This window comes from Triturus cristatus, chromosome 5_1, assembly GCF_964204655.1.
Source record: "Triturus cristatus chromosome 5_1, aTriCri1.1, whole genome shotgun sequence".
In the NCBI taxonomy this organism is placed as follows: Eukaryota; Metazoa; Chordata; class Amphibia; order Caudata; family Salamandridae; genus Triturus; species Triturus cristatus.
Window position 1 is genome coordinate 71,032,131 of NC_140587.1, and position 16,108 is coordinate 71,048,238.

At 51.9% G+C, this 16,108-nt stretch overlaps 1 protein-coding gene and 1 long non-coding RNA gene across 3 annotated transcripts in view; one reads left to right on the plus strand and one right to left on the minus strand.

Moving 5' to 3' along the window:
• LOC146830206 (uncharacterized) overlaps positions 1 to 16,108 on the plus strand; it is a 219,114-nt gene that overhangs the window by 145,718 nt on the left and 57,288 nt on the right. The window lies entirely within an intron of this gene.
• Positions 1 to 16,108, minus strand: part of LOC146830207 (uncharacterized) — a 195,064-nt gene that overhangs the window by 77,217 nt on the left and 101,739 nt on the right. The window lies entirely within an intron of this gene.

Sequence of the window (16,108 nt, forward strand, 5' to 3'; positions counted from 1 at the left end):
AGATGTCGATGACAATTATTAACAATTCAAAAGGTTCCATTTAGGGCGGAGCTCAATCATGAACAGTTGAAACATACATGTTAGGCAAGGGGTCTGCACGACCCTCTGCTCAAGCCTTTAAAGACCCCAGGGAGCCCACCCCATCGACTGAAATGTTCAAGCCGGGAAATGGGCTGAATCATGATCACAATCAAACTAAAGTGTGTCTGATCCTGGAGTCTGTATATACTGCAGTCCAGTCCTCTCCCTAGGAGACGCCACATAGCGTGTATCTATAATCAGTAGCAGTCCTGCTGCACTCCGTCTACTACAGTTTGCTGTGCAGTACAGGCAGTCTGTAGTGCAGTGCATCGGTTAGTGCAGGGTGATGTCTGATACTCTTTCTACTACAGAGGGTGTTTTGCACTGTGTGCACTAAATGCAGTCTAGTGCAGTGTGCTATATAGGACAGCCTAGCACTGTGTTTGCTGTCTAGTATAGTATACTATTTAGTGCCTATTTATTCTTTGTACTCTGTAGTGGTTTTTGGCATAGGTGCAAGCTTCCCTCACTCTGAACATGTTTACGAGAAGTGCAAGCTTTTGTCACTTGGAACCGGTCTAACACACTTAGAAAGAAGTGTAAGTTTTAATTCTCTCAGAAAGGGTCCTCTATTTGCAAAAGTGGTGCAAGCTCCCCTCACTGTGCACATGTCTAGTAAATGGAGAAGTGCAAGCTTCTTTCACTCGGCACTGGTCTAACACATTCACAAAGACGTGCATGTTTTCCACACTCAGACAAGGTATACACAAACAGAAGTGCAAGCTTCCCTCTCTCAGACCAGGTCCTCCATTTGCAAAAGTGGTGCAAGCTTTCCTCACAGTGCACACGTTCATGAGATGCAGAAATATCTTTTGTTACTTACAATAGATAACACACAAAGAAATGCAAGCTTCCCTTCCTCAGAACGTGTCTAGGACATGCAGGGGTGGGTGATTCCTACACTCAGAATAGGTGGCATACGCAGACATACAAGCTTCCTGCACTCACAAGTCACAACAGGTCTGACACAACTTTGCCACGCACAGATCTGGTATACACATGGAGAACAGCAACCTTCCCTCAGTTACAACACAGATGTACAAGTACCAGCTTTCCAATATATTGCACATGCAAAAGTGCAAGTTTGAGTTGCCTAGAATGCCACTACCTTCCTGATGTAAAACTCAACTCCTCTGTTTTGTTCAGTGGATTTATACGTATATTACCTAGTGGCATCTACACTAAGGGGCTGATTACGATGTTGGTCGGTCATACACACCAACTGACACCGCTGCAGACTGGAACCGCCCTACAGTTCCGACCTCAGAATTTGGATGCGACCACCCTGTGGGCGGTCAGAAACATTGTCAATGGCAGCTTGAGCGGCGGGCGGAAAAGGGCCGCAGCACAAGCTGATATTGACAAATGGATGTTTGTAAACATCCCTGCATCCATGTGGCAGGCTCCACATGGGGCCTGCAACACAGCGGAGGGATGTTTAAGGAGGCACCATAGGTGCTCCCCAGGCCCAATAGCGGAGGGCCAGGGGATAGGGGGGCCCTGCTAGGGGCCCCCAAAGTCACTTTCCGACAGCCTTTCCATGTCGGAAAGGCTGACATGGAAAGGCTGTGGGAAGTGCCATCATAATCCTGACGGAGGAGCCAAGGCAGGCTCCGCCGTCATTATGAGATTATGATGGCTTCTGACACTCTAACGGGCTTCTTGAGCCATCGGAAGCTCAGCAGAATCCCCCACTGGATTCCCCCTGGCCGCCGACATTGTAATTCAGTGGTCGAAGGGAGACCATCGATGTCTTGCGGAAAACCTCTGACAGGCTGTAGCATGGCTTTCCGCCCGACATCGAAATTGGGCACTGCGTAGTTATAGTTATATACTATATTTAGTTAGGATTGCATTTCCATAGCAAAAGTATTTATTCAGTTGCAAATAACTTTGGCACCATTTGACAAATCTCCATGAAATATTTTCAAAAAGGTTCTATTTCTTGACTAGTTTGTGCATGGGACATTTTTGAGGTGATCCCTCAAGCGGGAGCTGAGAAAAAAGGGCGGTCAAAAAACCATGCATTATCCATAGACTTCTTTAAGACGGCATGATGCAAAAACTGCTAAAGAAATTACACCAAATTTCACTAGAAGCTAGATCTTGGCCTGCAGATTCAGTTTTTTGTGATTTGAGGTAAATCCGATCAGTAGTTTTTGAGAAATTAAGGATCAAAAATAATTGTATATCTGGACGATTGGGTCCGCAAAAGACTAGAGAGACTCTTGCTGGAGTGCCATTTTAGAAATGGAGTGTTCTAAATGGCCCAGGGAGCTTTATTTCCCTTGGGCCATCTCACCCCAATGAGAGCAAGCGCTTTTATCGGTTGCCAGCAACATGAGAAAAACCTTGCTGCAATCCATTACAGGACTTGGGGGCTCAGTCCCCTGTCCTGAACGTGTTTAAAAAAATATATATATAAGGGGACAGGGGAGTGACACGCTGCGCCCCTAAGCCCCATGGAGGATACCCAGAGGGATCCCCCTGGGGCCTAAAACTAAAAATAAATCAGCAAAAAATGATGCAAGGCCACGGGACTGGAAAAAGAAAATGGTGTCTGGGCTGCATTTATTACGTTTATGCCCCGGAGAGTCCACCCCTGAGACTGTATCCATAAAGGGGCAGGGGCTGCAGATTTGTCAGGTTCAAGTGCCATTCATGCAATGATTGAAAAGACAACATTTCAGCTGTGCTTCCCTTGCACAACAGTCTAGTGCCTTCAGCAGTCCGGCCCAATCCTCTGGCTTGCACTGCACTTGTAGGCAAGTTTGACACTCATTACTGTAGCGGAATCCGGACCGACGACCTTGGGTTGGCGGTCCCGGCTACGTTATTAGGATGTGACCGCACATGGTGTGGTCGCACACTCCCATTTCTTTATCAGAGCTTTTGCTGCTGCCGTACCCCGGCCATAGCACAAGCTCCCATAGAGAAATTGGTATTTTTGTTAATTTCTTCACTGCGTGGCAGGCACCGGACGGTGCCTGCTACTCAGTGCAGGGATTAACAGGGGGGCACCATAGGACTCCAACTGGAGGCTGCTATGGCAAGGGGGCACTGCTAGGGGCCCCCAAAGTCGCTTTCCTGAAGGCCTTTCATTTCGGAAAGCCCGGCATGAAAAGTCTGTTGGAAACCAACATAATAATCCCCACAGTGTAAACAACGTACATAAGGGATTCTGAGCAGCCTTTGACTGGCCAACGGACTCTTTGAGCCCATCAGAAGCCAGTCGGTCTGACTGACCGGTTTCAAATCCGACAGCCTTCGTCGTGATAAGGCTGTCAGATTTGAAACCAACGATGTAAGTTGGAAACCCTCCGACTGCTTTCCAACTTACATCGTAATAGGGCCCTTAGTGTGCAGACTTTTCATCAGGGTTAAGGAATACAGGTGACTTGTCAGGAGACTGTAGAAGCTGGACATAAACCCTCAAAAGCTGTCCCACTTCCTGAGGTAGTAGGCCATGGGAAAAGGTGGGAGGGAACAGGGCTTTAGGCCCAAACGGCAGGCAAGGCAGTTTTGCCTTGGAAGGTAATGCCATGATTAGTGTGGCTGGAGGCCATACTCCTCTCGGAGTACAACAAAAGTTTTAAAGGTAAGCACGTGGCGTAGGGTGTGAAGTTCCTGCAGCATGCCACAGTTAAGCGCCTTGCCACCAATACAAAGGCCAGTATTTCCCGACAAGGGCGCATGGACGTACATGCGAGCATTCACTAAGAAGAGGCGGTGGCCCCCGACCATTTATCGCCTGGAGCATCGGAATTTTTGAGCCAGGGGTCGAGGATCCATACCGGTGGAGGGGGTAAAGCCACCAGGGGTACTCCGCGCTGGTGAGTTCCATAGTGTCCCGCAGTGGGGGATCAAGGGTCTGGGGAAGGCAAAGTACGCCAAATGCAGCATCAAGGCGTAGTGCTTGACCAAGGAGAGAGCCAGGCCTCTGCACGAACAGTGGGCCATGAGCCTGCCGCTGACCACATGTGGCTGAGAAAACCCCCAGATGAAGGACCTAATGCCCCTGTCCACCGAACATAGGAGCATGAGACCATAAATATGTTGGAGCTTGCCTAGAACATAGGTGAATCTCGGCAGGTTCACCATCCTGACCGCCTGCTTCCTGCCCAATAACAAGAGGCCGAGTTGGGACCACTTATCATAGTCCAAGTTAGTGCATACCAGCAGCAGCTCATGGTTGCCTATCACCATATGCTCTAGGCCAAGTGGATGTAGATCCCCAGGTACTTAAGACAGGAGGGTTTCCACAGAAAGGGTCGGCAATCATGGCTCCCAGTTGATCAGGTATCCCGAAGGGGCTGCAAATTTGGAAATGAGCAAGGGAGGTCCGAGAGTGTGAGCAGGATTTCATCCGCATAGAGATATGATGTCAAAGCCCCCACACACCCCACTCCCCCTCCAGGGGTTGGGATACTAGTTATCCATGGTGTTCGGCAGAGGGAAGCAGCTAAAGGTTCAATGGAGAGGAGGAGAAAGAGGAGGAGCGACAGTGATCACCCCTGCTGCCTCCCTCAATGGACTGGAAAGGGGTCTGAGAAAAATAAAACAGAATTAACTTAAGCAGTGGGCGAGTCATAAAGCCATCGGACCGTAACTATAAAATTATTACAGAGCCGGACCTACTGAGTGTAGCAAAGAGGTACCCCCATTCTATCCCGTTGAATGCCTTCTCAGCATCCAGAAAGAGTGCCAGGGTATCCTCAGGCATGGCTTTATTGGATCATAATGCATGGGCCTTGTTGCAGAGGTGGTTCAGGGGCGAGTGCCCCAGGACAACCACACCTGCAAGTCGAGGACCAACGTCGGAATCACTGCCCGGAGGCAAGCTGGCAGTAATCCAGCCAGGATCTTAATGTCCCCATTGAGCAGTGATATGGGCTGATAGCTGCCACAGAGGAGGGAGTCCTCCCCAGGCTTGGGGAGGACAGTGATCAGAGCCTTATTTGAGATACAGCCAAGGTATCCTGTGTGTTCTGCCTCTCTGAAGGCCTTGTAAATGGAATCCACCACCTCCTCACCCACCCACTTGCAAAACTTCACCGGGAAGCCATCCTCCCCTGGGGCTTTATGGTATGGTAGGTTCAAGATGGCCTGTGCTATCTCCACCTTGGTGATCTCTCCTTGAAGGAGGTCCCTGCCTGACTCAATAAAACAGGGGAGACCTACGCCACCCCAAAAAGCGTCCAGGTAAGCAGGGTCCACCTCCATCTCCGGAGTGTGCAGGGTCTGGTAGAAAGCTGGAAAACTCATTAACTATATCCTGCGGGTAGCTGAGGATGGCGCCTCCAGCAGACCTGATGCCTGGAATAGCCAACGCCACCTCCTACTGATGTAACTGGGCTGCCAGCAGTCTCCCTGTTTCTTCACCCTGTGCGTAGTGCCGGCCATTCATCTGCTGTAGCAGATACTCAGCTTTGGAGGTAAAAAGCACATTAAGGTGCATGCGTGCCTTCTCCAGGCAACGCCATAGAGGGGCAGATGGGTCTGTAGAATAGAGGTGGGTGAGAGACGCGATGTCGTCCTCCAATGCTTGCTGCTGCATCTCCCTCTGTTTGTTGGCAAGGGCAGAATCTCTCATTAATTGGCCCAGGATTACACCTTAGCAGCCACCCACAGTGTGCACGGAAAGGTGACGGATCCCTTCTTATGCTTCAAATAAAAGGAAACGTGGGCCCAAAGTTGGAGTCTGCCCAGGGGGGGATGATAGTGTAAGACATTCAGGAACCCTGGTTTGCGGCCCGGGAAGGTCAGTCTGAGGTCCAGGGAGAGTAGAATCGGGGAGTGGTGAGAGATTGCATCCTCAAGAATCTGCTCATCCTGCTAAAGGGCAACCACTGTTTGGGAGATTAGAAATTAATCCAGTGAGATCGGGTGCCATGCACGGTGGGGTGCGAGAGGTGCCAGATGTTTACAAGACCATGATCCATGAAGATGTCACCCAGCATGGCATGGTCTGCATTGTTGACCACATCGAGTAAGCTAGTGTGGTCCATGACTGCATCACCGGCAAAGTTCCAATCCCCCCAATGAGCCAGTGAGTGGCTGGAAAAACTGGCAATTAGGCCCCATCACAATCAAGCACAAATACCGACCCTGCACAGAGCGTCCTCCCCCCAAGATGGAGCTTGATGGATGCGCAGCGGTCTCCTGGGCCGGAACATGTCTGAGGATGGTAAGGATAAGGACTTATGCAAGAAGAAAGCCATGTCGCATTTTCTGGGGCTATCGTGGACCATCAGCCATGGAAGAAGGGTGGCTGTTGTGAATCACCCTCCCCACACAATCGCGGGATAACTTCTCTGACTCTCTGTGGAGGTGAGTCTCCTGAATGAGGACCACATCGACGTGCTTGGATTGGGGGTATGCCAGTACCTTCTTGCATTTGATAAAGTAAGAGAGGGAATTCACGTTCCTGGAGATGGCAGTAGTTACCAGCTTGGCAGGGGCAGGGAGTGCAGGCGGCTGTTGAGGATAAAGAATGCTGAGGGAGGGAAGAGAGGAGGAAAAGAAGGGGGGTCAGGGGAGCAGTGAGGCTAGGAGGGAGAGGAGACAAAGAGAGAGAGAAGACAAAACGGGACCACTGGGAGGAGGAGGGGAAGGAGGTGGAAGGGTGGGGGTATGGGGAGGTCAAAAGGGAAACCCTTGGTGGGAGTCTAGAGAAGGGAGAGTAAGGAGAAGTCAGCAAAGAGAGAGTGAGCAGGGGCAAAATGGTGAGAAGCCTGCTTCTGGCACCTCGGAGAAGTCCATAAACCTTGTACAGTGGATCCAAACCTGGGAGCCCATGCAGAGCAAGAGGTCCCGAGCGAAAGGGAAGAAGTCGGCTTGGACAGCAGAGGAGCCGCTGTGCCCCGGCAGAGGGGAGGCCGGAGAGCAGTCATCGGGGCCAGGGGAGGAAGAGGAAGAAGGAGAGCGAGGCAGATAGAAAGGGTTGCTCAGGCCCCCAGGGGACTCCCAACACAGCATCCAGAGCTTCATCCCCTGTGGGGCAAGCAGGAACCAGCCAGGTCTGCAGGGAGTAAAAAAGGGTCAGAAGAGGGAGGGAGCAGACAGAGAGGACAAGAGGATCTTACAGCAACTGTGCTGGAAGCTCAGAGATAAAAGGCCAAAAAGCATCAGGGCATGGGCAGTGCATGAGGGGGCGGTGCGGCAGGGGGGCCCCAGAATCAGGCAGTGGGCAGGTAGTATGACAGGATAAAAGGAACAAGGAAAGGATCCGGCTTGGCGGGTGCGAAATAGGCTACACCCCTCACCAGCAATAGGCAACAATGCAGAGAAACCAGGAGCAAAGTCATTAAACAGTAGAGCAGTAGAACAGCAGCACAACAACAAAACAATAGGGTGATATTCATCCAGCCATCCAGAGGGTGATGAAGGCTTAGGCATGCAGCAGCCAGAGCAGGTCCGCGGGGTCCGCCTCAGTCCTCAGGCACGCTGGGATTCAGCAGGGATTGGGACTTGTTGCGCTATTGGTACTGTGTGAGCTCCATCACCACCCGTATTGCTTTATACTTGCCACTGTGAGACCGGCCTCGTGGCGTGGGCCCTCCCGACCAGTAAGCAACCCTGCAACCACACCTGATCCACCCCGGTATCACAGACTTCCGGCCACCATGGCCCAATAAACCCGATGACCGGCCCGGGCCCCAGCAAAACCCAAGACACTACCACGCATGCCGGCCAAGGGAGAGAGAAACCCCCCAAGCAAGACCGGGAGGCACCGTCTCTGTCTCACCTCTGATCTCCTCCCCAAGGAGGGTTTCGATCGACCACCAGGCCCCCGGTTAGCGGGCGCCTCGCATGCTGGGCGTCTGGAGTCCCTCCCAGACCAACCTGAACAGATCAAACGGCCGAGCGGCAGGAAATCCCAACACACCACCCCCAGGCACCCAGACCCCTCTCTGCGAGGACTCCGGACTTCAAAGAGGAGGGGGAGTATAACAAGGGGTGCTGGAGGGACAGGTGGCAGAGAAGATCTGGACCTACGAGAGCCCTGCTGACCTGGTCGCGGCTCGACCGACATCTGAACCCAAGGACGCTACCGGAGCCCTGCTGACGCTGTTGCGGCTCCTCGAACTCTGAAACCATCTGTGCCTTGCTGACGCTGTCGCGGCTCCTCGAACCCTGAAACCATCTGAGCCCTGCTGACGCTGTCGCGGCTCCTCGAACTCTGAAACCATCTGAGCCCTGCTGACGCTGTCGCAGCTCCTCGAACTCTGAAACCAGCTGAGCCCTGCTGACGCCGTCACGGCTCCCGAGAATCGGATACCACCTGTGCCTGCTGAGAGACTCGCGGCGTTTCTATCCAGAAGGATCGGCAGAGATTGCCGAGTGCACCCGAATCCCCCAGCTCGAGGATTGAGAGCTGCGCGACGGATACTCCACAAGAGACACTGACCCACAGACTGTCCCGCTACCCCACTACCCCCATCACGACACCACCGCTGCTGCTGGCATTGATTCAACAGCTGTATCACGGATCATAAAGATCCCCGGAAACTATCGATAAAGAATAATATCTCCCTAAGAACTACTGTGTGGTGTCCCTCTGTCGAATAGTGTGAGCTCAGCGGGTACGATCCTAGGAACGAGACCCTTCCAGGAAGGGCCTCTTCACCAGCGCTTGGCCTAACTTTTGGAAAGGTGGGTCAAAGGGTGGTCAGGAACGTATTCCGAAGCTGCCCGGAGACCACCCTTCCAACACTTGGTGGCAGACGACGGGATCCGAGCCGACACCGAGAGATCGTACAGTAAACGGCTGACGCACTACAGAACAGAGATGGAAGGAGAAACCGCCATGAGTACCGCAGGAACCAACACCAGCCCGACGTTCCGAGAGGACCGGTTGGAATATTATACGCATCGAGAACTAAAATAGTTCTGCAAAGACCTTGGAATCGCTACCACCGGACTAAGCACTAAAGAAGATTTCCAGGAGGCATTGAAGACCTGGATCGAGGCAGGGGCTTCCCTGCCCCAAACCGAAGGAGATGCCCGAGAAAGAGGACCGCCAAACGAACCACAAAGCGTTCCGGTAAGGAGCAACGCCACAGAGGGGGGCCTATGCCCGGAAGAGCTAGCGGACCGAGAGAGGGGCCGCAACCATGAACTAGAACTAGCCAAACTAAAAATAGAGGGAGAGCTAAAGTTGGCCGAAAAAAAGTTCGCCGTAGAACAATTACGCCTACAAGGGGAACACGAGGAAAAGAAACGCCAGCGAGAACACGAAGAAAAAAAACTTCAACTAGAACACGAACGCAGCTTAAAGGAGATCGAACTCAAGGCCAAGAGTGAGGAGTCCAGAAACACGGGAAACCAACCGACCTCCCGCGCGGGGGAACCAAAAGTCCACATCCCCAAGGATGTGGTGAAGGAATACTACAAGAACGACGACATCCAGCAGTGGTTCAAGGCCTACGAAGTCGCCATGACCTCCCACCGAGTTCCACAGAAGGATTGGGGGGCTGGCCTGTGGGGCCGGTTCCTGAGCGAGGGGAGAGACATCCTGCTGGACCTGCCCTCCACCGTGCTAAATTCCTACAGCCACATGAAAGAGGCCCTATTAGCGAGGTATGGACTCACCCCCGAGATGTACTGGCAACGGTTTCGAGACTGTAAAAAGATACCCGGTACTACGTGGGTGGAATATGTGAACTTTTACAGCAGGGCCTTGGACGGGTGGATCAAGGGCAGCAAGGTCTCCACCTTTGAGGAACTATTTGACCTGATAGCATGGGAACACTTGGCCGCAAATTGCCTTGTGGAGTTACGCCAGCACCTCCTGGACAGCAAGCTCACTGACCCTCGGAAACTGGCGGTCGAAGCTGACCGATGGGTGAACACACGGGCCTCCCGGGGCCCCGTGGGAGACTACGGTCGCCACAGTCAGGGACCCCCCCGCCAGAGGGGCGGAGGGAACCAAGGCAGACCGAGGGAATCCCAGGTGGGCCCCCAGCATAATCCCCCCAGAGGCCAAACCCCGCATTTTCCAGCCCCACCTCCAGCCAGCACAGGGCCCCCGGGGAGGCCAGGACCCCGAGTCAAGATCACCTGTTTCTGCTGCCAACAGACCGGACACTATGCCAGTGACCCCCAGTGTCCCATGTACCAACGACCCGCGGCGACAGCCCCTCCAGCCCGACAAATGGCCTCCGTGGCCCTAGGGGAAGAGATGGAAGACTCCGAGGAGTGGGAACCGGCCGCCATGGCCCTGGTCTCCCTAAGACACCGAGAGATGGTTCCCGGAACGCCACTACCCGCCAACACGGAAAAATACCGACAACAAGTGACGGTAAACGGTCACCGAGTCGAGGCCCTCCGCGACACCGGGGCGAGTGTCACAGCGGTCCATTGCCACCTGGTCTCCGAAGACCAGATCCTGCCCGACGCCTTCTGTCCAGTCATATCTTCGGACAATTCCGAGAGCCTCTGCCGGATGGCCCTGGTACCCTTCGAATGAAGGGGGGGGTCACCGGAAAATTGAGAGTGGCCGTCCGAACCTCCCAACCAGTAGACTGCCTCCTGGGCAACGACCTCGAGAGCTCCCGGTGGGGGCAAGTGGAACGAAGAGCCCATCTGGAGATGATGGGCCTACCTGAATGGGTATGCGTCACCACGCGCTCCATGTCTGCCCGATCGCCTTCCCCCGAGGGAGTTGAGGCCTTACCCCTGAACCCATTCGCCGTCCCCGAGGACCGGGACGCGCTACCCGAACCCGACGACCCTCTCCCGGAAGAAGAACCCGTTCCCAATGACGGGCCAGCGTATCCAGACCCCGAGCCACTGACCGAGCTCGTGGACCTACCCGAGATGGCCCATTGGCACTGCGAGGGAGGTCCCTCCCGAGAAGAATTCTGCAGGGAGCAAGCCACCTGCCCGTCCCTCATTGGACCCTGACAGCAGGCCGAAGCCCAGGCAGCAGGCGACCAGTCCGGAACCCACTGGGTATATTGGGAAAGCGGCCTCCTGTACAGCGAACAGAAGTCAGCCGAGCTGGGATCGGCCCGGGTACTGGTGGTACCCCTACGCTTCCGAAGTTTCCTCCTAGGCCTAGCCCATGATGTACCCCTGGCGGGACACTTAGGCCAAGACAAGAACTATCATCGCGTGGTTACCCACTTCTATTGGCCCAAAATGCGAGCGGATGTAGAGGCCCACTGCAAGTCATGTCTCACGTGCCAAGCCAGCGGAAAAAGTGGTGGGAAGCGCAAGGCTCCGCTACAACCCTTCCCCGTGGTTAGTACCCCCTTTGAGCGGGTGGGGATCAACATCGTGGGACCCCTGGATCCCAGAACCGCCCAGGGCCACCGTTTCATCCTCGTCCTGGTGGACCATGTCACCCGCTACCCCGAGGCCATTCCCCTCCGCACCGTGACGGCCCCCGTGGTGGGCCGGGCCTTGATGGGGATCTTCTCCTGTGTGGGGTTCCCTCGCGAAGTTGTGAGTGATCGGGGCACGAACTTTATCTCCAAATACATGAGGTCCTTGTGGCAACAATGCAGGGTGTCATACAAATTCACCACCCCATACCACCCCCAAGGCAATGGCCTAGTCGAACAATTTAACCGGACCCTCAAAGGAATGATCATGGGCCTCGAAGAACCCCTTCGCCGGAAATGGGACGTCCTCCTCCCTTGCCTCCTTTTCGCCTGCCGGTGTGGTACTGTAAAATTCGGAACCATGTAGGTGGCATGGTCCCACCATGCCAATTTTGGTATCAGCGAACCGCAAATGAGTAACGCGGTATGTATGAGTATTTTCGGCATGTTTCACAAATGAATTCACCGTCCATATGGTACCACATAGTGAACCCTTTGGGTTCCATTTTAGAACAGTAGCCATTTTGTGGTTGCCCTCACATAGGCTGCGCACTAAGGCCATGCTCAGGCCTAAAGGACACGTACACCTTCTGTGACTTCTCTCTGACCTGTGCAAACCGACTCCGCTGCCCGAGGTCAATCCTGTCCGGCCGGTTCCTTTCTCGCGGCCTAATGTGATTAGCATCAGGGCTCGACCCATCATAAAGCCCCTGTTCGCACACGATCTCTGACTAAGCTATTTTCACACTTGACTCTGTTTCCTACTTTATGGCTTGTTTTACGAGCAGGAGGTGCCCGTTTTATTGGGGTCTGCTGTTATCTGATGAGGGTTCTGAGCCTTGCTGGGTACAATGACTGCATGCTTAATGAACTGAAATGTGGGATTGTCATTATGGCTCTGCTGTTCCTTTGAAACTAAAATATGTGAATGACCACTTGTAAAACAGGGGCGGTGTTGCCCCCAAAGCGTAATTTTGTGTATATAAGTAAAGACTGGTTTTTGGTTCAGGACCAGTCTCCTGAGAACATACATCGTGTTGTACTTCTCGGATATCTGTGATTGGTCTGCAGCCAATAAACACAATCTTTGATTTCACCCAGAAGACTCTGTGTTTCTGTGGGTCTGAAACAGGAAGAATCCAAAGTCTTAGGGTGTGTTCCCCTGCACCGCTGGGTTCTAAAAACCCAGTACTTCAGTTGGCGCCCAACTCGGGGCGATTTCAGTGGTACCGGTCCAAGCCAGAGGTTCGTGATGAGCTTCGTGTGGAAATTCTGGAGGAAGGCCGCCACTTCATCGACCCCTGCATGTCGGCGTGGTCCGAAAGTCTTTTCTGCGAGGTTCTCCGCGTCCCGACGGCTACGAAGGACTGCTGCCCTGATTAATCGCCCTGTTTTGGACCCTTGACGATTTGGTAGAGCGAAACAATTGAGAGAGTCTTCTGGTTAAGTCATCGATACCTCAGTTAAGTATAAGTGGAGCGTCTCCCAGTTTGTTTGGTATCCTTCGGGATTTTGGTATCCTTCGGGATCGCTTTGATTTGGGTCTTGCAAGTGCCAAAGCCAGAGGACTCGTGTATTCACGAGACTATCGTATTCGATAATCCTTTGAAGTTTGAAACTAGACTAGTGAGCGAAGATGCCTGGTTCTAGTATATTTGGACATTTGTTTTGTTTTGGTTGTAAAAGGGACTCCCGATTGGAGGATTCGTGTCCGGTTCCTCCAATTGGAACTCCAACTTATGAGCTTTATGTGAAACATGGCGTGGGCCCCATTACGTATAATGAAGTATGGATCCGATACACCAGAAAGGATGGTGTTTTAAAATGGCCCCAAAATGGTAGTTTCGACACAGAGATTCTAGATAATTTAGAAGTTAAATTGTTCAAGAAGAAAGCCCGGCCGGCGATGTTTGATTCCTTCCGCCTATGGCGAAAGGAAGCCGAACAAAAAGAAATTAAATTAGCAAAAAAAAATAAAAGAGAGAGAGGTATGTCAATAATGCAAGCAGCTTTGCAGTTTAAGGATAATGAAGAGGACCGAATGAATGAGCAGTTGCACAGGCAACGCAAACTAGTCATTGATAAATGTTACCCAGTTTTGCCACCCCTTCAACAAGATGAGTCAAAAGAGAAAGAGAAGGATTCCCTAATGTCACATTTGCTAAGTTCGCCACCCCATTATGCGCAAAATGCTACAGCGCCTCCACAACCCGTAAATGTGCAGCCTCCAGCTAATGCACAGCAAGCTTTCCCGCAGCCGCCAGCTCCTCCTCAGCCGGCTCCTGTCCTGGTAGCACAGCCTTCCCAAGGGCCACCGATTTTGCTACCTACCACTTCTGCGACCCCTGCGACTTTACCTAGCACATCCGCTGTCTCTCTTGCTGCCCTACCTGTTACTACTCCTGTATCTGTATCTGCACCCGTTTTTCTTCCCCCGGTTCTTGCCTCGACTTCTCCTTCTGCAAGACAACGAATAGCTAGTGCAGTCACTAGTCTTATATCACCCCTCTTTGGGTCGTCTACTACGACCCCTGGTCCACAACGTAAGCAGTTACGTAGTCAAATACCTGGTTCTAGAGAGAAAGAAGAACTGGACCGCATGGCACGTAGATGGATTGTTTATCCTTCTAGATATGATGTAGAATCTGTTGTTAATGTTTTTCATCAGTGGGAAGCGCCACAACAGCGATACGTTTTTGAGAAAATGTGTGAAATCCTATGTGAGGAATTGGAAGATAATGATTTAGACTCCAGTCCGCAAGAGTTGTGTCAAGTGCGATTTGAATTTGGAAAAGGTACGATTGTGGGTTCTGATGTTGAGAAAGCAGTTGCGACACTGCTGTCTTTCAGGAATGGGGATTGTCAGCAGTCGTTGTTTGGACAGGAATTCCCTGAAGGGAAACATGTAAAAGCGCGACAATACCCGATGCGTGAGGTTCCTCCAGTTTGGAGACCTGGTGATGCTGCTGCTAATCCGCCTGTTTTGCCACATTTTCAGCGTGTTTGGGTACATGTTCCCCGGAAACGATCTGAAGTTTTAGCGCTTAACCCCTTCGGTGCTCATGACGGAACGGTTCCGTCATGAGCGTCGGTTGAGCTGTGCTCATGACGGAACCGTTCCGTCATGACCACGCCCGCGCAAGAAACGGTCAGCGCTGAGCGGGAATCGGCGCCGCATGGAAGGGGTTAAGCAGACATTGCCTGACCCCCGTAAGAACCCTGCAGGATATTATAAAGAGTTATCGCAGACTGCAGAATCGTGTGTCATGAACCTGGCTGACATAGATATGTTGTTCGGAAATGTTGTTCCACAGCCTTTGTGGGGATTGATTCGTAATGCAGATCATGCTGCAGAACTAGGTGACACATGGGCTAATATCATTAATGCGGACAATAGACAGGTCGGTGGTGCCAAGCCTGAGCCCGTGGTAGCAGAACTCCCTGGTAGAATAATTAATTATATGAAAACTTTAATGCCCGCTATACGTGTAAATTGGGATAAATTATCCGCATGCAAACAGAAGAAAGATGAAACAGTGTCCGATTTCTTCACCAGGTTTGAAGAAACATTTATCGACCACAGTGGTCAGGACATGAGTACAGAAGGTGGCCAACGGTTATTTGTTGATAAATTTGTGCATAATTTGCTTCCAGAGTTGTGTAAGAAATTAAAAGATTCGGAGAGTTCTTGGGCCGTTTCCTCTTCAGCGCAAATGCTGGCTACTGCGCAGTATTACGAAAATAGGGATAAAGATGAGAAGGATAGAACAGACAAGAAAACGAAAGAGTTGAAAACGAAGGTTCTTTTACAGCAGGCTTATCCGCCATGTGTAGGTCAGAATAATTATAGGCAAACCCAGAGTATCTATCAGCAACCCCAACAGTTCCAGAATAATCAGCAAATGTATGGGTATTATCAACCACGTGTCCCTATCGGTCCCAATCAATGTTCATATTGCAAGGAGGAGGGTCACTTTGAAAATAATTGTCTTAGATCGTTGCAGCGCACAAATAATGCTTATGGCGCAAGAGGTAGAGGTGGCCAGCAAGCCCCAAGAGGTAGAGGGCGTGGAAATGTTCCCCAGAACGCGCGTCCTCTTCCGCCTCAAAATACGATGAATAGTTTTGATCAGCAAGCCAATGCAACTGGCAAGACAGCTCAGTACTATAATAATGACTACTATGCAGAAGATGATAATACGGAAGGTAATGATTACTAGGACAGCCATAGACAGAGAGAGGGAGTTGTTTCAGTGCCAGTGGATCAGAGCGGACCGTATGTTAAGGTGACTACAGCGGGTATAACAGAGCCCTTTCTGCTGGACACTGGTGCTGCAAAGAGTTCTATTATGCGCTCCAAACTCCCTGGCGCGCCTTTGTCTGGCGAAATGAATGTTTCCGTAGGTTTTTCTGGCGCCCCGGTTAGGAACCCGATCTCAAGTCCTATGGCCCTTTCTGTTGGACCTTGTGAGCTGAAAGCACCCCTCATCCTAACGACAGGATGTAATGAAAACTTGTTAGGATTGGATCTGTTGAAGAGATTACATGCGACATTATATTGTTCCCCCTCGGGAGTACAATTTACGCTGGGCAAGGAAGTGATTTCTCCCATGTATTTGTCAAAGAATTAATTACCAGCTGAATTGTCGTCTCTTCCTGATGCCCTTTGGGCCACTGGCCCTAATGATGTGGGCCTT